This window comes from Protopterus annectens, chromosome 12.part0 (genome assembly GCF_019279795.1).
Source record: "Protopterus annectens isolate FY-2018-M chromosome 12.part0, PAN1.0, whole genome shotgun sequence".
NCBI classification, from domain to species: domain Eukaryota; kingdom Metazoa; phylum Chordata; order Ceratodontiformes; family Protopteridae; genus Protopterus; species Protopterus annectens.
The window spans coordinates 313,541,368-313,565,904 of NC_056746.1; the positions used below are offsets into that span (position 1 = coordinate 313,541,368).

The 24,537-nt window shown below is 42.4% G+C and overlaps 1 protein-coding gene across 6 annotated transcripts in view; it reads left to right on the top strand.

Moving 5' to 3' along the window:
• Positions 1-24,537, top strand: part of STX17 (syntaxin 17) — a 1,023,817-nt gene that overhangs the window by 843,454 nt on the left and 155,826 nt on the right. The window lies entirely within an intron of this gene.

Consider the following 24,537-nt stretch of genomic DNA (forward strand, 5'->3'; position numbering starts at 1 on the left):
CCAGATGTGTAAGTCTTTGAGGCATCCACATCCATTGGCATGGAAGAATAAAGCCCTGACTACTGTCAAGGCAACCTGAGTTTGGTTAGTGACTTGAGTGTTTTTTGAAACAGGTGTGGGGGAGGATGGACATACCCATCCTGAGTAGGGAGAAGCAATCAAGGTTGTCCAGTGCCAAAATCCCCCAGTATGGGGCAGTGTTGTGAGGAACATTCCAGGTATTGATATTCAGTCATCAAGCCACTTCGGCAGTAGCTCTTATCATGGAGAGCATTGTGGTTTCAACATTTAGGAAGGTCACTTGTGCCCTTTTCCTAAGGAAGGGCTTAGGTGCCATCCAGTAACCACGTCTGCTAAATTGTTGTCAAGGGCACATACAACCCTTATGGTGACCTATGGGGTGGTCCATCATGCCTATGCTTTAGGAAAATCCCTACTGCAAGAAGACAAATGAGCAGTCTGATGAGGGAATGATTGGCAGGCATTGGTGCAAAGAAGACCTTGAAAAAATAATGTGTGAGGCATGTACTTAAGTCAGAACTAGAAGACAAGGACTGAAGCATAATAAACATACTGTGACAGTAGGTAGCATATGCAAAGCAGGTGTCCACTTAGCAGTTGGGTACAAAAGTGTGCTTAGATTAGCACATGCATATCATACAATTCAAAGTTACAGATTGTCCACAAATGCCTACTGTCAGTTGCATGCACAAAAAGAATTTAGAGAAATAATGTTTATTCTGCATAATTTTAGCACAGCTCACAGATGTCATGCATTTCCATGACTGAAGAAAAGTTTGTAATTACTGGCAGAAATATAAGCAGACTGAAAAAAGATGATACTCTGAGATGACTGAAGAAGTGGCACAGGCCATTTGCAGTGCACTGGCAAAAACAACTGTTAATCTTGTATATGTGTCCTAGGTTCATAGGTAGGTGCTAGGCTATCGGCCCAAGGGCCTAAGTAAGCCTAGCCAACAAGGTTCCCTGGCTTACGCCACTCAAGAAAGTTATTTTCCTGTGCCCCTGTCGAGCAGCGCTACAGAAGTGATCCCCGGGCTGTATTTCCTATTCAGACTGACATGCGGATATGAAAGCTGTTACACTGAAGAAGTGGTCTAAAGTTTACTATGAGAATAATCAGTGCTGGCCCACTGGCCCATCAGTCATTCCTTTTAGCCCACGATTACAAAGATTAATCATGAGTACATTTCTCTAAGAGGGAGAATGCATTTATTTCATGGACTGTATTTTTCAGACAGCCACCAGTCAGGTCTCATAATGACAACATTTTTAATAAGTCTTATCAAATGAGTCCTGAATGCTGAAAAGATAAAACTGTGAACAAAAGCATTCTGTACTTGTAATGCAGTACCCTAAATAAATATTGTTTATTGGGCATGTCTGCCAACAAGGAGATGGCCAGTTTGGTTACTGTACTTTTGTAGATTTTACACCTGTGCCTGCAAACCATCAAGCTTTCACCGCAGTTGGACATGGCTCATTCATTCTTTTAACAGGAATTTCCCTGGACATCAGGAAAAGAGATGCTCAGAAGGGCCATCACTGAGACATCCGTTAGGGTGCTTTTTGTTTTATGCCATCACTGACGAGGATAATTGTAATGCTCGGTGGGAGCATATGATTTAAGTCACTTCAGGTGCCCAAAATTTCCATCCTGATTCAACTGCATACCAGACAGTGGCTTGGTGATACTAATGCTCACCCCAAGGCCACAGATTTACATCACCAACCCTTCTGCAAGACATTGTAGCATGGCATGGCCAGCTGTGCCTTCCCCTCCCCACAGGATGGACATGCTCATCCTCCCTGTCAGCTCCTTCAGGCATTTGGAGCATAGTCTGAGCTTCATCCTTCTGTGCCACCAGAGGTGCCAGGGCCAGTTTGGTTTCTTCCTAATAAGGTAGTTTGCTTACTGATTGTTTTCATGTGTCTGTAGGTGTTACTGTGTCCTTATTGCATTCATTTTGGTGTTTTATGTATATTGATAGTGAAACCATGTACACTTAGAACAGCTGTAAATCTACTCTTCACAGAATTGCTCACAGCTGTTAGGCTTTGACATTTCTGTTTTGCAATAACCCAGCTACACCATCTACACAGATTTCATGTGTTTACAAAGTACAGCGAAATACTCAGTTGTTTCTTAAGTTATATTCTGATCAATCTTTCCATGTTGTCCCTGTGATCTTTAACTCCCTGGTTGTATTTATTCATTTTGTTTTGTGTAAAACCGTACTAATAAGTTGACTTTTTCTTTCCTTTATCCATAGTATTTATTGATATTCTTCTGTATCACTATTGTAGTATTATTTACAATAAGGGTCCTCTGCCAAGTGTAGCCTGATGTCCTGCTAGTGTACAGAAGCCTTTAGGTTGTAATAAGGAAGCCGTACATCACACATATGCTCCCCTTGCATGGCATACGGCATAAAGGTGGTATCATCTTCAGAACTTCTTTGCCACCAGTCTGAGCGCCATCCTCGATTGTTGGTGAGAATGTTCATTTGTATGTTGGTTAGCAAGCTGTTTTTCAGATAAGTGCCTCATTGGGGTTTTCCTTATTATCTCCTTTTTATTTTGTGGTTGTTGGTTTCGTATCATCCAAAAAGGGGAAATGCCAGCATGGGAGACAGATTCCCCATAAGGATCATCACAAACAGTGTTTGTTTTGTGTAGGTGCTTCTCACGACCATACATTTTCTCCCATTTATCAGGTGTTTATTCCAAAGACCTTGCATAGTCAACTCCCCTCTTTAGCCATTTACTTAAAGAACCAATTTCTCAAATTGTACTTTGCAGGAATCTTCCCGGCCTGAGGGTCAGCCATCTGTGAAAAAGATGACCAAGAAAACTTGGTCAGATTCTTTAGCTGTACCATCTCCACAAGACATCTCTCTCAAGGGCTAGTGAAAGCCCAGAGGACCACCCTGTTTTTCGGTTGGATTCATCTGCCGGTACCATTTTGTAGGCCAGCATAGATCTGGCTTCTCACACATCCCCAGAGGCTTTGCAGACATCCTTTTGGATGCTAAGAGGGAACCGTGGCTGATTATTTCCAAAGGGCCTGGAGTGTTTCTCAAATCTTGTTCAGTGAAGAGATTCCTACTACACTTGTAGAGTGTCATCAAGGGTCAAAGCCGCCCAAGGTCTTTAGGGCTGATGTCCCCTTGAAAAAGAAGCAGAAAACTAAGCACCTTTCTCGAGCTCCCAAAGACCCTCAATGCAAATGGCAAGATTTCACACAAGGTCTGTTTAATGCCCTTATTGCTTTGAAGCCTCCTCAGGGGATCTCTGTTCTTACTGCCTTGGTTTTCTACTCTTCTTAAAAGACTTAGGGAGCAGGTTTCATCTGATGAGAATGTGTATTCTGATGAATAATTCTTGACCTATTCTTCCCAGATTCCCTCTTCCTTGGATTATGGTTCTGAGGAGGAGGAATCTATTATTCCTGATTCTCCTTATGAGTTGATGTCCTTTGGTGATGTAATTTCCCATATGGTGGAGCTTTTTTAAGTGGGATTGTACTCAAGTACAATGTGGCATCACAGGCAGACTCAGAACCAGAACTCCAGCAAGGTATAGAACAATGGAATGCAAAACTGAAGGCATACAGGATGAAATTGAGTACAGTTAAGGCAGTAGTATTGGCAGCAAACTGGGGAAGTCAGAGGAAGCCGAGAATTGAGATAGAAGGGAAGCTAGTGGAGCAGGTAAATAGTTTCAAGTATCTGGGAGGGGTGGTTGAGGAGAAGGGAAGTCTGAATAAAGAGGTCAAAATTAGAATCAGAGGGGCTGCAGCCAACTGGCATAGAGTGTCAGGTGTAGTCTATGACAGAAGAATGCCAAAGAAGCTAAAAATAAGGTGTACAAGACAGTGGTGCGAGCAGTACTACCATATGGCACAGAAACCTGGGCAGTAAAGGCAGAGCAGATGAAGTAGCTAGAGGTGTTGGAAATTAAGTGCCTGAGAAGGGTTGTAGGATGCAGTATGTGGGACAGATGAAGAAATGAGGACATAAGATCAGAAACCAAAGTAGTTCCAATTGCAGAAAAGATCCAAGAGAACAGAGTATGGTGGTTTGGACACGTGCAGAAAAGCAGAAGACAGTCTGGTGAAGAAGATTTGGACAGATAGGAAGAAGATAAGAGGAAACGAGGACATCCAGCAAAGAGGTGGATGGGTTGTGTGAAAGAAGATCTGCAATAGTTGGCCTTAGTGTCAAAGAAGGCAGGAGTGTGGCATTGAATCGAGAGAGAGATGGCTACAGTTAACAAGATTCTCTGGCCTCATGTAGAAAAATGGGAAAAAGGGGGCTGATTGATGATGATGATTGTACTCAAGTCTCTGATGTCTAGCAAAGGTACTATCAGCTCCTTTAAATGGAGTCTCCCAAGCCATCTGCTGTCCCTCCTGTTCATGCTGCCTTGTTGGATGCTTTCTCTGCAGCTTCTCAGGCTCTGCTTCTAAAAAAAATAGTTTTATAAGGTGCCTGAGGATTGCAAATTCCTTTGCAAGTGGTCCTCTGCTGACTCTTCTGTTAAACCATCTAGGCTTTTGACTTCTTCAAAGCTGCTCCCCTCTGACAAGGACATCAGAACCATGGAGAGGTTGCGTAAGAAAGTGTACGTCTCTGCTGCCTTGGTCTTTAGGGCTGTAAACTACCAGACCCACGTGACCAGGTGTATTTTGGCTGTTCTCTCTCAGGCCTGTCAGGTTATTTCAGATCTTCCTGTGCTGTCTGAATATCTTTGTCCTTCTCTTCTCGGTCACATTTCTCTTTGCCTTCATCTTTCCCTGTCCCTTCCAATTTAGTTAAAGATTACTTAAGATTCTTGGGTTCCAGCCATCATTTGCCAGGTGTATTATGTGGTTTGGAAATCTGTTGGATGCTATCCCTTCAAAAATTGTTTCCTCTTCTTCCTCAGGCCTTTCTAGTTTCTTTGGATCTCAAAGATACCCATATCCATATCGTTATTCATCCCCTCTGCAGCAAGATTTTACATTTCTCTTTGGCCTCTTTACTTCCCCAAGAGTCTTCAGCAAATGTCTCATTCCTGTGATTGTTTTTTGTGCAGGTTGAGGGAAACCCAGATACTTCCTTACCTGGGTGACCTGTTCAAGCTTCTTTTCCAGAGATTTTACTTCAACATCTTCACTTTGCTATTTGTCTTCTGTAAAGGTTTACAGTGAATTTCCAAAAATAATTCCTAACTCCATGTCAGGATATTGTTTTTTCTAGGCTGCAGACTATTCCAGTGCTGTCTTCTCTGGCTCCTCATAAGGCTTTAACTCTGATTGCATTCTTTCATTCCCTTCTTCCTCTGGACTGCATTACAGCCAGGGAGTTTCTAAGGGCTCTTGGATACATGGCTTCCACCATTCCTGTGCTTTCTCTGGCCATGCTTCATATGAGAAAGCTGCAGTGATTCCTGAAGTCAGTCTGACTTCAACATTCTCATCCTTTGGATTGTCCAATTCTCCTTCTCTCATGCCTGAAGCTGGAACTTCAGTGGTGGATTCATCAATTGTCCCTCAACCAATGCTTCCTTTTCAATCTGCAGTTCCCACACTCAGGAGTGCTTTACAGTTGCCTCAGATGCGGAATGGGGGCATCCTTCAGTCCTCTCGAAGTTCAGGGCCTTTGGTCTCTTCATCAAAAGAAGGACCATATCAATATCAAAGAGATGAGAGCCATTCTTCTGCCTCTTCAGGCTTTTCATACCCTTTTTTTCTTCCAGGGACCCTCAAAATTTTCACAGACAACACCACAGTGATGTAGTACATCATCAAACAAGCTGGGAAAAGTTATTTTGTGCAGACTAGCTGTTCAGGTTTGGGATTTAGCTGTCCATTATCAGGTGACTGTTCAAGTGGTTTACATTCCTTCAGATCAGAACATAGTGGTAGACTGTCTGAGCAGGTCCATAACACAAACGCATGAGTTGATGCTTCTCAGAGATGTGTCTCTGGACATTGTCCACCGGTGGGGTACTCCTCAAGTAGAACTTTTTGACTCCCCTCTGAACAGACAGATTTCTCTCTTTTGCACCAGAGTCCCATGTCCTCTGGCTTGGAAGGTAGAAGCCTTCACTTTTTCTTGGAAGTGGATGTTTCTATATGCCTTCCCTCCCCTTCCTGTCATACCATGTGTCCTGTTCATGATAGAACAGGATGCTCCCAAAATCTTGTTGATGACTCCCTTTTGGCTCAGACAGCATTGATTCCCTTTTCTTCTGCATTTAGTCACAGCGTGGAACTACTCACACAAGACAAAGGGGTCTCTTATCCATCCCCACCTGTCCACTCTTCAACTGGCATTGTGGGTGATAGGACATGCTTCAGGTCCTGCAGCAGACCAGGAAACCCACTACCAGAAAATCTTATTTATACAAATGGAAGAGATTTTCTGTTTGCTGTCTTTCTTGTGACCTGGATCCACTTACCTTGGAAGTTTCTTTGGTTCTGTCTTGTCTGTGTGAATTGCTCAATGCTGGTTGGCATACTCTTCTGATAAGATTACCTGTCAGCTATTTCTTCTCGTCTCCCTTTGACTTCTAGATTCGAGGTCAAACAATTTCTTAAAGGCGTCCTTCACATTAGGCCACCCAAGAAGCCTATTCCTCCCTTCCTGTGACCTTATGTTTGTTTTGGAAAGATTGACTCAGGCTGCTTTTGAGCATACAGCTTAAGCTGCTTTACAGCATTGTTCTTGGAAGACTATTCTTCTTTTGGCCCTTACCTCAGCCAGATAGATGTCTAAGATGCAGGCCCTTATGGCTGTTCCTACTTTTTTGTTTTTTCATAACAACAGGGTGTATCTTCATACTAATCCTTTTATGCCCAAGGTGGTTAATGAGTTGTCTGTTAATCAGTCAGTTCATCTGCCTACTTTTTCTCTTCTCCACAATCTGCTAGTGAGAAGGTTCTTCACACATTGGATTTGTATAGACAACTCCGATATTATTTGGATAAAACCGAAGCCCTTCATAAATCTGAGCGATGTTTCTTTTTATCCTAGATCTTTAGGTTTGGCTGTTTCCAAGCAAACCATTTCTTTTTGGATTTGTAAAGCCATTTCCTTTTGTTGTTCTTTTCATGGGAAGAGCCATGACTCCAGGGCTGTGGCTTCTTCTGGTGCTTTTTTTTCAAAGGTTTGGATGCTACTTCTCTTCTTGAGCAGCTGTTTGGACTTGTGTGCATACTTTTACCAAGCACTATACTTTGGATGTTGTTTCTAGGGCTTGAGCCAGATTTGCCAGGGCTGTCTGGCATGGTTTTCCTGTGGGCTCTGCTTGGCCTTCCTCTTCCCAACTTTCTTCCTGAGCTTTTGTACTCTTAATATTGTAAAGAATACTGCAACCATGATGTAGAAGGACATAGTACAGTTGTGTAACATCTTAACCATAACAGTAGATGCCCTTCTCTTCACTGTTGTGCTATTCGTTCCCTCCCTTCTCCCTGTTTCTTCTTCTGGATGTACATGTTTCCTCTTTTTCTCATTAGACTCTAGTTCCTCCTGGGGCTTTTCAGTTGTGAGGATGGTAGATCCATACATCACCTTTATGCCCTATGCTGTGCATGGGGCCATATGTGTGATGTACAGTGACCCTATTACATCCTAAAAGCTTTGGTATACTGGCTGGACATCGGGCTACCCTTAGTACGGGATCCCTATTGTAAAGAATATCACAACAGTGAAGACGATATCTACTGTTATGGTATGGTTTTGCACAAGTATACGATTTAAGTTTAACTGGGGTAGTTCACTGATGTCCATGGACCAATTTTAGGCATAGCCCAAGTGAATACAATCACAGAACCATTTACAGAAATGAGTAAAGGCAACTGACAATTTGGGACATATAAAGGAAGCAAACATCTTCACTTAGAAAACAAAACAGATGAATTATACAGTATGTGTATGGTGGTTGCAGATAAGAGATTATTCCAGTAGGTCATGAATTTTCTTTCAAAAGGGAATTGAATTGTGTGTATTGACAACCAAGTATAAGAGTCAGTAAGTCTTGCATTCCTGAAAAGAGAATAAGGAGGGATGTTGAATACAGTGGAGGAGTGAATGAGGGATGTAAGTGTGGATAGGTTATGTGGCCTTCCTCAAAACACTTACACTATTCTTGTTTTAGAACATGTGTTTTTACTAGTGGTGCAAATGTGGAGCAAAAGGGAAGGATTTTTAGATGGAGAGAGAGATAGCGAGAGCTTCACAAATTTTAGGAGTTAGAATTGAAAAAGTACAATTGTTGCCACATAGCTTGATTCTATTAGGTTATAGAGTGGAACCAATGTGGGAATGATTTCTTTAGTTTAAAGGAGGAGGCTTTTCTGAAAGTACTTGTCACTGCTCAAACTGTTGCTGAAATTGCTAAGAATTTTCTGTATTTTGTGACATTTTTGTTATGACTGTGTGTATGTGGAGGGTGGGGAGTATAGAACGTAGCTAGTGGGATAAAGTGCATCTAGAAACTATTGCAACTGCTAAAGATGAGTTACCTATAATGTCAAAACTCTGACAAACTAATAAAAATGTACAAATAAAAAGAAAACTGAAACATTTCTGGGTCCAGAATATTTATGGGTACATATCTTTTTAAGTACTCTGCTACCCTTAAGGTTCAGATTTGGTATTAATAAATGCACTGTTTATGGCTGAGGGAATATTTTTTTAAGATGTACAAGTCTGCTAACTAACTAAAACAAGAAAAGGTGTATGAACTAGTCAGGATGAAGCCAAGACTGTTACCTATATGACCAGGGAACAGCGAGTGACCAGGCTCTTGGACGAGCCCAGTAGGGAGAATGGGAGTGAGAGGTTAATGCTGACTTCCCATTCTTGGGGGGAGGGCAGTTGTCCAGAATACTGCACGGTAACCTTCATTCAGTATGGATGGTATTGTATAGCAAGTCCTCACATCTGTAATCATGCACATCAGCCAACAAAAGTAGGGGCTAGGGGCAAAGAAAGAAAAATGTAATGGCTGCTGGAAAAATAGTCTCCTGTGATTGTTTTTTGTCTCACAAAGGAATGAATGGGTTATAAGGCAGCTGAGAAAAAAGCTTGTTTAACAAATCTTTTTTTTAAATAACTAAATGCCATGAAACCCACAGCTGATTACCCAGTAATGATTACTATTATACAACAGTTATGAAAAAAAAAATGTCTTGCCTTCTTAAATAACTCAGTTATGTAACATCTCTTTTTAAGACAAAAGCATATTTCTGCAGATCTTGGGCAGTGAAGACTTCCATTCTTCATTTGCACATATGCATTTCTTATTGCCTTTAAAATAATTCTGCCATATAAAATTACATTTTTGCAGCTTTTGGTCCACAGGTAGAGGTAGTGTATTTTTCATTTTAGATTAACCTATATGGCAGGTATGAAATACTTTTGACTCTCTGAACAGATCTTTTTATGCTATTAATTGTAGTTTGCCACCACACAAAGACTATTTAGCCAAATAGCCCAGTTTCTGTGCCTTTCATGAACAGGCTTATAATTATTTGTAATATTCAAGTCAAATTGCAAACCTTCTTGCCTACATGTAATACAAACTAATAATAAATCCATCTTTCATTTTTTTAATCTCTTTCCACCTGAACAATTATTAATTTTTCTATCCAGCACTAAAATATTGTATGATTATTTTTATGTTTATTTATATATATATATTCAAGGTCTTGATTCTATACAGTTTTTGTACATGTATGACCATTTCAACTGTGCATTTATCACTGTGGATTAATTTATGTTTGTAATGTGTGTGGAGCTTTTCTCCCCTGTACTCTACTGAAATATTTGTATCTGCCCAGTTGGATCATTCAGGTTTAATAAATTGTAATAAGTAATAGTAAATAGCATTTTCTTTGTGCCTACTGGCTGAGGTCTGTCAGGGTCACAGCCATGAGTTCATGGGTTCATATAGTATACTAGACTAATGACCACAGGGGCCTTTTTAAGTGTAGCCATACAACCCAAATGCATCCCAAAACTTGTTCTGCCTTGTAGGTTATTTAAAGGCTGCCTGTCTCAATCAGAGACATAGTTGTTAGTCCAGGGGATAATTTCCCATCTACTGGTCGTGGTTGTGCTTGAACAGAGTTAGGGAAGGGCTCTGCTTTTCATGGATAAGAAGCCGATTCCAAAGAGTAGAAATTCTCTTGTGATACATACCTGTCTCTCCAAAATGTCCTATTAAGTCACAAACAAAGTTTAAATCCTTAGATCTATTAGTTCTGGTATTGTTTATTTTGTGTATATGCAAAAGGTCCATCATAACGAGGTCCAAGGATGCTTTGTATGCCAGGCATAAATTGCCTGTCAGCAGTCTGTAGGAAATAGAGGTTAGACATAGGGCTTTGAGACGATCTGCACAGGACATTGTGTTAATGCCCTGTATTCATTTTTGTGGACATTCCAGTTGTTGCATGCATCTGGTCAGGTACATACTGAGGGGGGGGGGGGTATACTCAATGACTGGTGTAATGATGGCTGAGTACAGTGGCATGATGACTTCCCTGGACCTAGATGCCATGCCTTTACTTATAAGCTGAGTGACACAATGATTTTCTTACAACCTTGGGCACATATTGTTCAAAAGTCAGGTTACTATCTACACAAGTCCCCAAATCCCTGACTGCTCTGTCTACTTTTTGGGGTATTTTATCAATGAGGTAGTTTCCCTGGGTGGGCAGCTTCCCAAAAGATACTGTTATGCATTTCTTTTCATTGAGTTTTTAGTAGTTTCTTTGGCAGCAGTCATTTGTCTGTGTTAGACCTTGCAGTAAGATTTTAGTATCTTGGGGAGTTTCAGTGATTGCTTTTAGTTTGCAATCATCTGCAAACTTGATAAACCAGAGGCCCTTGAAATTTGCCTTGACATCTGAAAAATAGATGTCAAAAGAGGAGCTGACCCATCACAGAGCCCTGGGGGATTCCACTGGTCTCTACAATCATAACTTCCTGGCTCCTGTTTGTGAGCCAGCTAGCTATCTCATAGTGGTTTATGCCTAATTCCATGAGTATGTTTACAATGCCTGAGTGGGGTATAGTATCAAATGCCTTAGCTAAGTTAAGGTAGGCAGTATGCACCATTTTGCCCTTAACTATTGCCTTGCTGACCTTTGGAAAGAAACCCAGCAGGTTCAGTAGGCATGACCTGCCTTGGACAAAACCAAACTGAGTTGGGTCGAATGTGTGAAGGTTTTCTATGCCATTGTTAATCTTTTCCATGATGATTTTTTCCCATGGCTGTGAGTCAGTCATGGGAACACTTATTCAGGTATCCATCTTTTTTTCTTTGCTTGTTTGTTTTCTCTTTTGAATACCCTTGGTCCCTTTTTATGAACAGTAGAGTGCCCTATGGGTTAGGCATGCAGTAGGCTGATACTCACTTCTGCAAGAGACATAAGGTAGCATTTCTACCCTTTGTCATTGCTGGAAGGCACAGCAGGCACTCTCTGTGGTCTTCTGCAAGTGTTACTCCCAAACATGTGCACCACTTTCCAAAATAAACAAGTGAACATGGGCTTTCCTCTCCCAACCTGATTAGATCTTCCATTACTGGGACTGCTAATCAAACCCTTGTCACTTAGGTCATAGGGCTTTATACTTCTGCTCCACAGAGATGAGAGCATGTTGCCATGATGCTAGTTTTGCATTGAACTGCAAGGCTTTAGTAATTTCAGTGGCACCACATACTCACAGAATTCCTTTTGTTGTCAAATTCCTGTCACTGGGCCAGAGTGTGAATAGTCCCCACCACTGTTTGGTAGACTTTCTTGTTTTGTAACTAAACTGGATGCAAATTCTAACAATGGATGCTTTGCTTGCAGTATATGTAGAGCTTTTGTAAGTTCCTATAAAATTCAACAAGTATAGTCCTCTTGTGGGGTGGGGGATCTACATCACCTTAATGCAACTATTAGGAGTGTCCTTGGCCCTGAATGCCTTAGACACAAGTCTGCTTCCTGGTGCTGTCTTCATCTGGTTAGACAACCAGTCCATAATGTGATATCTTAACAAGCTGCGGGGAGGGGTGGCACACATTTATCCCCCCTGTGCAGGGAGCCATCTCTCAGTGAACCATAGACTGTGGCATCACTGTCTCACCAATTCACATTCCTGGCAGACTGTTTAAACAACTCCAGCCTTGTTCTGGAGCTGCAGATTGGTTAAAATTTTCCAGAACTGGGACACTGCAGACACTAATTCACCACCCTTGAGAATGAGGTCCTTCTCCTTTTCTACTCATTCATTAGCGAAGTGGGATGCCTACTGGTGAATGTATTCTTAGCCTTTTTACACAGGATTTTCTTTTATGTATTATTGCTGATTACACACCTCATTTGGTCTGTCAATTGGCACAGATGATTAATGAGCTCTTTCTTGTCGTCTCGTGGTTCGACTCCCTCAGCATCCAATGCTTAGCTGTGTGACTCTGAGCATATCACTTAAGCAGCCACAGTCCATGGAGTTCAGTACTGTACAGCAGTGAACAAGTACAAGTAAATAAATACATTCAGGGGGGAAAAGTACTAAAATGTGCTCTCATAAGCCCTTCATGCCTGAAAAAGGCATAGTTTTGTGTACTCCAGGTAACTGGAATTTCAACAAATTCTTTCAGTAAAGGCCAGGGAATTCTTGGCCTTAGCCACATGGGCAAGGATGTAGTGTAGAGTCTGGATGAAAACTGCAGCCCTGACTTGAAGTGGCTGTTCCTCTGTCTGCATTATTATGTTCCCTAAATGGGGTAGGGTTGGGAGTAGCTGTGTAACATTGGAATTTCAAGTAGCCCAGCTTGCCAGCAGGATTAGCAATACCTTTGTTTATGTAATGGGTGTAAGCACAAACTATGTTTTTCATCTACCATCCACCTAGTTGTGTACTTGTTTTCCTGCAAGAATTCAGTGGTTTCTCACATTCAGTCTATGATTTGTGTTGAGTCGTTTAAATATGTTAGGTATTTTATATCCCTACATAATTAAACAAAAAAAACATAGCCCAAATACAAATAATTTTAAAACCTCATGCTCTAAAAAACACTTTTATCCAGAGAGCTTCCAAAATGAATTTAAGGAGTGTGACTGGTCACCCTACATCATCTTCAACTTGATGAAGCAGTGGCCTACCTTATACAAAATTCCTACAAATTCTAGGATACCATGCCCCAGCTCGCTCTACCAGAATAAAGATCAAAATTGCCCCATGGCTCACAAAAGAGACTAGACAAAAGATCCCCCTACGTAATAAAATTTGGGCCAAATGGAGTGCCTATAAAAACCCATCAGACCACCTTTACTTTAAACAGTTAAGAAATGCCACCAAAAGAGCAATTCTGCTCGATAAAAAAACTTTTACTTTCACCTCCAACAAACCCACCAGCAAAAACCTCAAAAGTTCTGGTCAGGCATTAACAAACTACTTCAGCCAGGTCACGCAAAAACTCCAGCCCCATCAGGTATCAGCCATAATAACTGTAAGCAAATTGCTGATGCCTTCAACAACTATTTATTGAAGCCATTCAAACTCTAGCTAATACACTACCCCCTGTCAGCACTAGCCGTTTAATCACAAATACCCAGTTCCTTCTTTTCATATACAACCCGTACCTACATCCCTCATTTGCATCCTCCTTCAAAAACTTAAACCATGCACCCCTTCAGCTGACTGTCTACCAGCAGAATACCTACAAATAGCAGCTAAAGCCATTGCCTATCCCATTTCCATCCTTATAAATAGAACGATTACAGAAAGCACAATCCCTTCCATCTGGAAAGTCTCCCATATCATCCCTTTACATAAGGGTGGTACTTCTACTGAGATTTCTAACTTTCGACCAGTTGCCTTACTCTCTCCAATAGCTAAAATAATGGAAAAATGCATCAAGCAACAACTACTTGACCAACTCCTCCACAATAATTTACTAGCTGTCAGCACGGATTTAGGCCATTCCATAGTACTACCACTGCCCTGCTATCGTTTTCTGACTGTATAAACAAAAATCGTAACAATAACTCTTTGCACTATTTATTGACCTTTCAAAAGCCTTCGACATGGTTAACCATCACCTACTTATTGATATACTAAAAGCCCTATCACTTGATCCACAAGCATTACTTTGGTTTAAATCCTATTTGAAAAACAGACCGCAATCAGTGCTCTGGGATAACAATCTAGCTACACCCCTCCCTGTTAACATTGGAGTACCTCAAGGCTCTATTTTAGGCCCTCTTCTCTTTTCATTTTTTTTTATTAATGAACTAAATGCCAAAATCCCACAAGCCACCTGCATACAATATGCAGATGATTCTACTTTAATATGTTCTGCTAAGTCCATAACATCACTCCAAACCCTCACACAAACGGTATTTAATGTTGATGAAAACTGGTTCATGCAACATTGCCTCCTCCTGAACCCCAAAAAAACGAAATTATTGCTTTTTGCTCCTACCCAAAAGTCACCACCAATTCATTTCACAGTAACCTGTAACAATGGTACTAGCATATCTCCTGACACTACAACCCAACTCCTAGGAATTACAATAGACCACAACCTCAGCTATGATGATCATATTAATGTTGTTGTTGTGTCTTGTTGGCTTTTCCCGGTTAGGGGTCACCACAATGGAACTCCGGTCCACTAATGATTGGTAGTTGAGTTTTACGTGCCGAGTTACCAGCCCTGAAGCACAACCTTCAATGAAGGTATGCCCATTCACGCATGTCTCCACGCAGAAGATGCTCTAGCTGAGAATCAAACTGGACAGCGTCTTACTGCGAGGCGACAATGCTACCGCAGCACCACACACGGTCTATGATGATCATATTAACTTCTACTATAAAATCTATCAACAGAAAACTAGGCTCCCTTTATAGAATTAAACCATTCCTTACGCCATTAGCTAGATCTGCTATTGCCCAGACCCACCTTATCTCTACCCTGTTCTATGCCTCTGCCATTTATACCAGTCTATCTAAAAATAACCTTAACAAGCTCGCAACCAGCTATAATAACATTGCCAGATTTGCCACTGGCACCCCATTCAGAACCCACCACTGCCAACTTGGATGGTTAGAACTGCAGAACCAACTACTTTGTCAACAACTTATTATCACCCAAAAGATCCTTTACCACCCTAAGAACACACCAGCTCTCGCTAATCTGATAACCCCATACAAAAATCTTGCAACTCTATGCTCAGCTAATAAGCTCCTAGTTTCCACTATTAAATCAAACAACAAGGCTGGGGACTCACTATTCACTAACACAGTGGGAAAAACCTAGAACCAGCTTCCATCTGAATTCTCAACTCTTTCTTCCACACTGCTTTTCAAAAAATATCTTAAAGAATATCTTAAAACACACTGGCTATGTCCCTGCTCTAACCCTGACTAATAACTTCATTTCTCCATCCTGCTCTCCTTATACTTCTCTGCTCTGTCAGTCTGATGCCTACTGGTGTTAACTACTACACTAACCTCCAGTTTTTCTTCTTAGAACTCTGTAAGAGTTTACTTACTCTAAAAGTGCTAGTCCTCCTCTACACTAGATATAAACATAAGTTTGCACATCTGTAAACCAGGCACACACACACACACACACACACACACACAAAAAACTAATTTTTATATTTTTTATTATGTTCATTTACTGTATTAGATCTTACTAAATGACTCTGTACAAATTTTTCTTTTTATGTGTAACTCTGTATAAGTTTTTATGTATAATCTAAACAATGTACTGCAACTCATATAATGTATATTTATCTCACTGGCTATGCTTGGAGCTTTTCTCCCCGGGCCTCTACTGAAAATGGACATATATCCAGTTAGACTGGCCCAGTCAACAAATGTAAACTAAAAATAAAATAAATAAATATAAAATCCCCACTCTGGGCCAGTAATCAAGGAGCCTGAATCCTCACCACTGGCACTGGAGAGGGACGTTAACTCAGGATACCAATGAATACACTCAGTATTTCCAGATGCAGATCTCTCTGCATCAACCACAGTTTCCCTTAAGAGCACATAGGACACAACTCATCCCAGGGTCTGGTTGTCTCTATCTGTCTCTCTCCAGGTCCCCATTAAGACTCCCCATTGGCACAGCTGTAGGTTTAAGTCCTCAGCCGAGTGTCCAATCCAAGTCCTCCAGCACCCTCTCTGTGAAACCAGTGCTTTGTGTCCATGCTCCAAGTAGCTGACACACACACACACACACACACACACACACACACACACACACACACACACACACACACACATGCACTCGCACTCTTTGAGATTTGATTTGCATGTGCACACACACACACAGACACACACCTGGGAAAGACTGGCACAGATTTACCCGCTCTATCAACCTTGCCCATACTATAAGGTAGATTCACTGCCACCAGTTAGTTACTGCAAGGGTCTTAAAAGGGTACCAGTTGCACTGCGTGAAATTAATTTTAGTACAAATGGTAATGTTGACCAAACAGCAAGGCTTTCAGGAGTGGCCAGAGTTATCACCAAATAAATATCTGCAAATACTCTCAAAACTTAAATATTTTTTCTAAAAGCACCAGCCACAATGAGAAATTTAAATATATTTAATAATAAAAGAACATGAAAATACTAAATATCTATTTACAGTGAACACCAGAGTTTCAAACACAGCAAATACTAAAAACAACCCAGCTGGAAAGATTTACACAGTTACAGAAAAACAATACTTAACTATTTTCACTATATTTTCCTGACTAATCTAAAAAGTACTAGTCCCTGGTCTCTTACTAGCGCAAAGCAAGATGAAGTCGGTGAGTGGTCTTCCTCCTTTGTCATGCTTCAAGAATAGACTGCTTATGAGACTTCAGTCTCCTCTAATATTAACACATTATTTCTGTAGAGAATGACATCACATACATCTGGTCATCTGACTTCTCATTCCCATGCAACCCCCATTGCTAGTAGCTGAGAGGATTTTAGCACTTGCATGTCAATAATACATACGCATTGCTTAGATCTGTTGCAGCTGCTGGAAGTCATAAAACACTTCTTACAGCAGCTAAAAAAACATACTTCTTACAAACATTGCATGTCTGGCTTTATTCATACTGTGAGATAACATCTTTATGGCCTAGGCTCAGTAGTTTAATTTTCTTACTGTTTTTGAAATTTGAGATTAGCTTCTTCTCTTCCAGTATCCTCTGTCAAAACATATACATTTAATTCAGTTACAGTAATGCATGTACATTTCTTTTCTTTCCAGCAAGGCACACTGTTGATACATTTTAACACAAGCAACTTTATAAATACATTTTAAACACAATTTGATACACAAATATATAATTCTTCACAAAACTCTAGCCAGCTGTGCTGGCATGTTACACATCCACTGCCCTACTTCTCCTGGGATGCCTGGCAGTACCTCCTGTTGCCACAATTAATACTAAGGAATTCCAGTGTATTACAAGATAATTCAGTTTGTTCAAGTCATTAATTACCTCTGCAGTCCACAATTTGAGTCATACTCTTGTCCTTATTTCAGCAGAGGTGATGACCTGAAACTTGATTGTGGAACCATTTTCCTGCTCTGATGACTTCTAGGTCTGTTTTACTCTTAAACTGCCTTGTGTTAGTCCTCCTGATCTTGAACAATAATGTGCAGAAATTCAGATAAAATAACTAGCTTGTTTTCTTCAATACTTTACCTACCAGTTGGGCTTTTTTTTACTATAACAAATCCTTACCTGGATCTTTTTGCTTTATCTTGAATCCTGTCATCCTTAGAATGAGCCATAATTAGACGTCAAGATGTTTTTCTTGAGGCTACAGGTACAGAGAGGCTGTACTGGTCTGTAGCATGAAAATGGATGAATGACTTGTTCATCGTCACTCAGAGATCTCCTGTGAAGTGGCAACTATTTGTTACAGTAAGATCTTTGAATTTAGCAAACTGACTAACTATGCAGTTTTTGTGTAGACCAGCTTGCTGTTACACTTTAAGCTTTCACATCGCAAGTGTGAGTTCACTGTTCAGTTTTTCATCAAGAAGGTTGCATCTATTAGAATATCAGGTATGAAGCTTACAGCTAGTGTTCTGGACCCATCTTCTTCTAAGCTGGTTGATTATTGCCTGCCTGGGCATTTTAGATCCCATTTATCAAATTTATGAGTCTGGAGTTTTAAGGCTATGGTTGTGGGTCCTCAGTAACCATTTTTTAGGTACTACTACAGCAGTCTTGATAAATATCACAATATCTCTGACTGCCATTTATGGGCATTATTATTGAGAATGTAATTTATGTGCAGTGTAGATCCCATTTAAAAGATCATTAACTTATGGACCCATATTAGGCTAGTTTTTAGACTTATTATACCACTAAGACTGCCATTAATTAAAGTTATGAATGATCTCCTTCTGACTAGAACTCATTATTTTTCTTAGCTGTCTTTAGGTTTTGACACTGTTGATTAATTCCCAACTAAGTGCTTTCATTCTTAGTGTGGTCTTACGTCTACTATTCTGGACTAGTTTACCTGCTACATGTCTGAAACCACATTATGGTAGCTCTGTGCCTTGATATCTTCTGCCCTTATCCTATGGAGTTTAGCATGCCTCAGGGGTGTGTCTTTGGTCAATATCATTCAGTGTTTATGCTGCCCTTGGAGAGCTAATTACAAAGAGAGGGGACTGAGTTGTTATTGTTACACTGATGACAAATCATTACATTCCCTGTTTCTGGTAGAAACAAATAGTGTGTGAGCATTCTTTGGCAAATGATCTAGAGGTTATACAGCATTTGATACTTTATAATTGATAAAACTCAAGACTTCCAGGGCTATGGCCTTGACAGTGCATGCCACTTTGCAAGGTTCATATGCTTTCACATTGCCATTTGTCATCATCATTGGTAGGAGACTGGAATTTGTAATTTAAAGTGCTTATGTTGGTGTTATCCACAATGATCAGCTGACATTTACGGACCATCAAGTCATCAGCTAGCATCTGAGGATTTTTGCCAGTTTTAAGCACTTGCTATGTCCTTGGTATCTCTCTGTGGTTACTGATGCCTTGATTTCTTCTCGTGTTGGTAGTAGCATTGCTCTTTATGTAGCAACACTAAAACTGACCAGCTTTCATTTGTTCAGAACTCTGCGATAAGCTTTATTTCAAGTACTGACCATTATCAACACATTACTCTGGTGTTCTGGGTGCTTCACTTACTAGCCTTCTTCTATATTCCATTTAAAATATTGATGTTGATATTTTTGTCACTGCTTAGTTTGGATCCTTGTTACTCAAGAGTTGATTAGCCACATGCACTATCCCTTGCCACTCTAGGGCTACTAATGTATTTGGTGTTCACTCTTTCAATTGTATTTGCTTCTTTGCAACTTACTAACATATTGTCTTAAAAAATGCTCTAATGTGGCCTGCTTCAGGTGATCTCTGAAGATTTATCTGTTAAGCCTGGCTTATTGGGATGACTTGGTTATTCAGTCTTTGTTTTAATGTAAAATATTTGTTTATATGTTGGTTTTGCACTTTTTTATTTTGGAAATGTACTCAGTAGTTAAGCCTAATAATAAAGTTGAAGTTGAAAGCTTTTGTTCTTGAGTCTACAGCTGATTCCACTTCATAGCTTCATATGTGTTTACTAGGCTAACGACCATAATGGCCTTTTTAATCCAAGCCGTGCATTCCAAATCTCTGACAAGTTCTGGTACCCTTTATAAGTGTAAGGAGGGGCCTGAGGGATGAAGTATTTACAGGCTGCCTGTGTCAGTAAGAGACATAGGTGCCAAAGCTGGGATGAATTTCCTGTTCCCCATCTAATTGCCCAAGTTACACTTGAATTGGGTTAGGGAGGAGCTCTGCTTTATATGAATTTGGAGCCTGCTAGAGAGAAGGGGTAGTGTCTGGGATGCATACCTGTCTGTCCAGCAGGTGCTATTTATATCACAGGCAAGGTTTAAGTCTTTAAAATGGGTAATTATGGTGCTGTTTCTTTTGTGAACATGCAGGAAGTCCATCAGAGTGGTGTGTGACAATGCCTTGTATGCTAGGCATAGATCTCCCCTCAACAGCCTGTAGTGGCTGACTTCAAATGTAGACTCCCTGAACCCATCTAATTTGCCATCCAGGGCCTCAAAGGTTGTTGGTGATTTTAGGAAGCTTTCCACATGCCAGGCCTGTACCTTCAAGATGAATCAGTTTGCAGTTTGAGCAAAGCCGTACATTGTACAATACCATTCATTGATTTTGCAGGTAAATATGGATGCATCTTACACACCTGTATGACTTAGACTTTAGTTATTCCGTGATTAAGATCCATGCAACAACTGATGTTAAGTTGTCTATCTCGCCTTCATTCTTGCTGGATGGGTTCGGAGCCGACCTCGGCTCCGACTCGGCCACTCTAAAAGCTCGAGAGTTGGTTCCACCGGCTCGAGGCTCCCCTTATATCCCACAATGCTAGGCGAGAGTTACCCCAGATCTCGTTTGCCGCTACAGCTTCGAGGTTGGTTTTTCTACCGGTTCCTGGTGAGTACTATTTTCTTGTGAAAATTAGACTTAAAAACCCCTTTAATTTAATACTTTTTCTTAGTTAGTGTAGGTTAGAAAACTTTTATTCCCTACCCAAAAAAATTTCCGTTCCTTTCCCACAAGAACCTTTGGTTCTTCCCTTGGGCCTATAGGCCTTTCCTTCCCTAGTGGAGAGTGTGTGTTTATGGTAGTTTAAATTACTAGTATTACTATATTTTTTGTGGTATTTAACTGACAGGGTATAACTAGTGTGTTTGTGTGCGTGTTTGTGTACACCTGTTCAGTCAAAATGTCAAAAGAAGCAAAGGTCTCCGGATTCAAGAAGTGTGATGCGTGCTGTCAGAAAATGTCTCTGACAGACGCTCACACTTCTTGTGTCTATTGTCTGGGGCCTTTGCACCTGCAGGACTCCTGTGCTGTGTGCCATGGCTTCAGCCCCAGGGTCCTGCAGGAAAGAAAGAATAAATTAATTCTTAGAGGCTTACTCAAGCCAGAGGATTCCCTGTCTGTTTCTACAGGGAAGCCCTCTAAGGCATCTAGGTCTTCGGCTCCGGTATCTGAGCCGAGACCTAAGGTTTCTCAACCTTTGCCTTCATCGGCTCCGGCTGGAGCCGATAAGTCTCAGTCCACAGTTTCTGTGGCTCCTCGGCTCGGCGGAGCCGAGGTTATAGAGTTCCGTGTCGGCTCCGACCAGACCTTCGGAGCCGACAACTAGGAAGAGGTCCAGGTCACCATCTCTTGGCTCCGTTCATTCGGCTCCAGGATCTCCCCTGCTGTCTGAACGGAGCCAAAGGTCTCACTCCTCTAGGTCATCGAGGCTGTCGGATCATGACCTTCAGAGGGTAGTGAGTCGACTACTTAAGTCCGAGGCACTGGCCCAGATGCTTCAGAGCCCGACTCATCAGTCGATGCCTGCCCCGGTCCATCAACTTATTCCTCCTTCGACTCTCTTGAGTTCGGAGCCGGGTCGTGTCGGAACCGAGACTGTGATTACGTCGGAGCCGATACAATTGTCTTCGGCTCCGTCGTCGGCTCCGTTTTCTTCTTTGGAAGAATCTCGGCGCCGGACTTCCCTCGTCGGCTCCGAGGGGGTGAGTGGCATCGGACCCTTGTCCGACCCCCCTCTCCCTCTCGGAGCTTCGGCGCTGGTGAGTTCGGCTCCGACATCGGCCTCGGAGCCATCACTGTCGGTGCCGAGGGGGGTTCTTAGCTTCTCGGAGCGGGGACCTCTGGCTCTGCCTGACAGGGGTGCATTCGAGGTCATGCGGAGTGTGTTAGAGCCTGGCTCTACTCCACAGTCGGCTCCGTCCGCCCCTCCCTCTATGGTGCCTCAGGCTAAGTCGACTCACTCCCTCATCCCGGACCGCAGAGAGCCAGCTCCTCAGGAGCCCCCTGTGGGGATTTCATCCTCTTCGAGGCCTCTCCTGATTTGGCAGAAGAGCCCCCTCGGAAGAGGAAGTGTAAGAGGAAACACATTGACTCACCTGAGTCCATCACGTCAGACACAGATTTGGATGATTCTGAGGGTTTCCCGTTCCCCTTCTGAAGATGTCTCATTTGCAGACATTCTGGAGATCCTGAAACAGAGGGGAAATTGGCCAGCCCTCAACCCTTCGGAGGACGAATCTGTGTATCTTGAGGCGTTTGGCTCTCGTCCTTCCACCTCCTGGGTGTCCCCCCCCTTCGACCCCCTCATGCAGGTGGTTGCTAAGAAGGCATGGACGGCTCCTGATTCAGTGGACCCCACTCCCAGGAGACCCTCTAAGTTCATAACAGCTCCAGCAGATAAACAATTTTTAACAAAAGGAGTTTCTGTGGATGCTATGGTGGTAGCTGCTGCCACAAAGAAGGAACTAGCTGATCCTTCAGTACCTGTCCATCCACCTAACAAGGAATCTAGGTCCATGGATAGGTACGGGAAGCGGATGTTCTCCTCAGCGACATTTACCATGCGTTCGCTGAACTACCTGTGCCATTTTACTCGGCTTCAAAGGGACTTGATCAAGGAAGCGAGTGAAATGTTAAAGGATCCTACAGCTGCGGGTTTTCAAGACAAGATGAACACGCAGCTGGCTACCCTTAATTCCATATCCAACTCCTCCATGCGCCTCCTTTCTTACGCGGCTGATGGAGCGAGCAGAGCCGCAGGGACAGGTGTGGCCTTACGTAGGCACGCCTGGATGCGGCTATGCAATTTTGGACCCTTTCAAGACGTCTTTCACGAACTCCCCTTTTGATGGATCATCTCTCTTTGGTCCTCAAGTGAAAGAGACCCTGACTAGGTGCGAGACTGATGGCAAGACCCTTTCTGCCGTCGGAGTCCGTTTTTCAACTCCTTCCAGGCCTTACCCCAAAGGCCAGAAGGGTGGAAAGATGTGGTTCCGTAAACAATCTCAAGGGACTTAGCCTGGCGACAGAGTCGTTTTCCTACCAGAGGCAGAGGTGGGAATAACAATCGTAGACGTCGCCCTAGGGGCAGGGGCGGTCCGCAGAACCAGGGCAATCGGGAAGCCTTCCCTGACAAGACCTTTCAGCATCCCTGAGGTGTTGCCCGACTGCCCATCTTTGGAGGCAGTCGGGGGAAGATTGTCACTGTACCCAGAAGCCTGGCAAACCCTGACTCAAGACAAATGGGTACAGTCCATCATTTCCTAAGGCTATTCTATCCCCTTTCTTCGCTTTCCAAATCAGTCAAAAAAATCCCTTCCAGATGTTCCACCCGCTCAAAGGGATCTAGCAGTTTTGGAAATTTCAAAACTGCTTGCAAAAAGAGCAATTCAGCCAGTGCCAGCAGACCAACAAGGATCCGGAATCTACTCAAGGTTCTTTTTAGTTCCAAAGAAAACAGGGGACTGGAGACCAATTTTGGATCTCAGTGTCTTGAACAAATCAGTCAAGAAAACAAGATTTCGGATGGTCACGCTGCAATCCATCCTTCCCCTTTTGGGCGAAGGAAACTGGATGTGCTCTATAGACCTTCGGGATGCGTACTACCACATAAAAATGAACAGACGCTCCAGAAGATTCCTCCGCTTCAGGCTGGGAACCAGTCATTTTCAGTTCAGGGCCCTGCCCTTTGGTCTCACCACTGCCCCGGTGTTTACCAAATGCATGGCAGTGGTAGCTTCTCACCTGAGACGACAAGGATTCCAGGTGTTTCCATATTTGGACGACTGGCTCCTCACAGCTCCCACCAAGCATCTCCTTCTGATGGCCAGAGATTGCATTTTTCGCGTTTGTCAAAAGCTGGGTATTTCAATAAATTGCGAAAAGTCTGTTTTGTCGCCTTGTCGTACTATTACCTACATAGGCGCAAATCTAGATACAATAAACATGTCTGCAAGGCTAACACACCAGAGAATATCAGACATTCACAAATTGGTATCACTCCTTCTCAACAACAACAGAATCAAAGCCAGGTTAGTCCTAAAGGTGTTGGGAATTATGGCAGCGGCCATACCTCTGCTTCCATTAGCCAGATACCACATGCGGATCCTTCAGTGGATGCTTTTTACTCAATGGTCATACCAGGAACTTCCAATGTCTCACACCATTGTGATCACGCAAGCGTGCAAAAAGCATCTCATGTGGTGGATGTCTTCCCCCCAGCTCCTGTCGGGAAGACCCTTTGTTCCACCTCCTCCGGTTGCTACTCTGACAACGGATGCCTCCCTGATCGGGTGGGGGGGGCATTATCAGGGCAGGACAGTCCAGGGCACATGGCAACCAAACGAATGCCACTTGCACATAAATGTTCTAGAGATGAGAGCAGTGCTTTTAGCGTTGCAAGCCCTTCAAGACTCTCTTCCCTTGGGAACAATTGCAATGCAGACAGACAATATGTCTGTAGTGTGGTACATCACCAAACAAGGCGGAACCAGGTCATACCCGCTGTGTCGAGAAGCACTCAGACTGTGGCAATGGGCGATTTCTTCTGAGCGGTTTCTGATAGCAACGCAC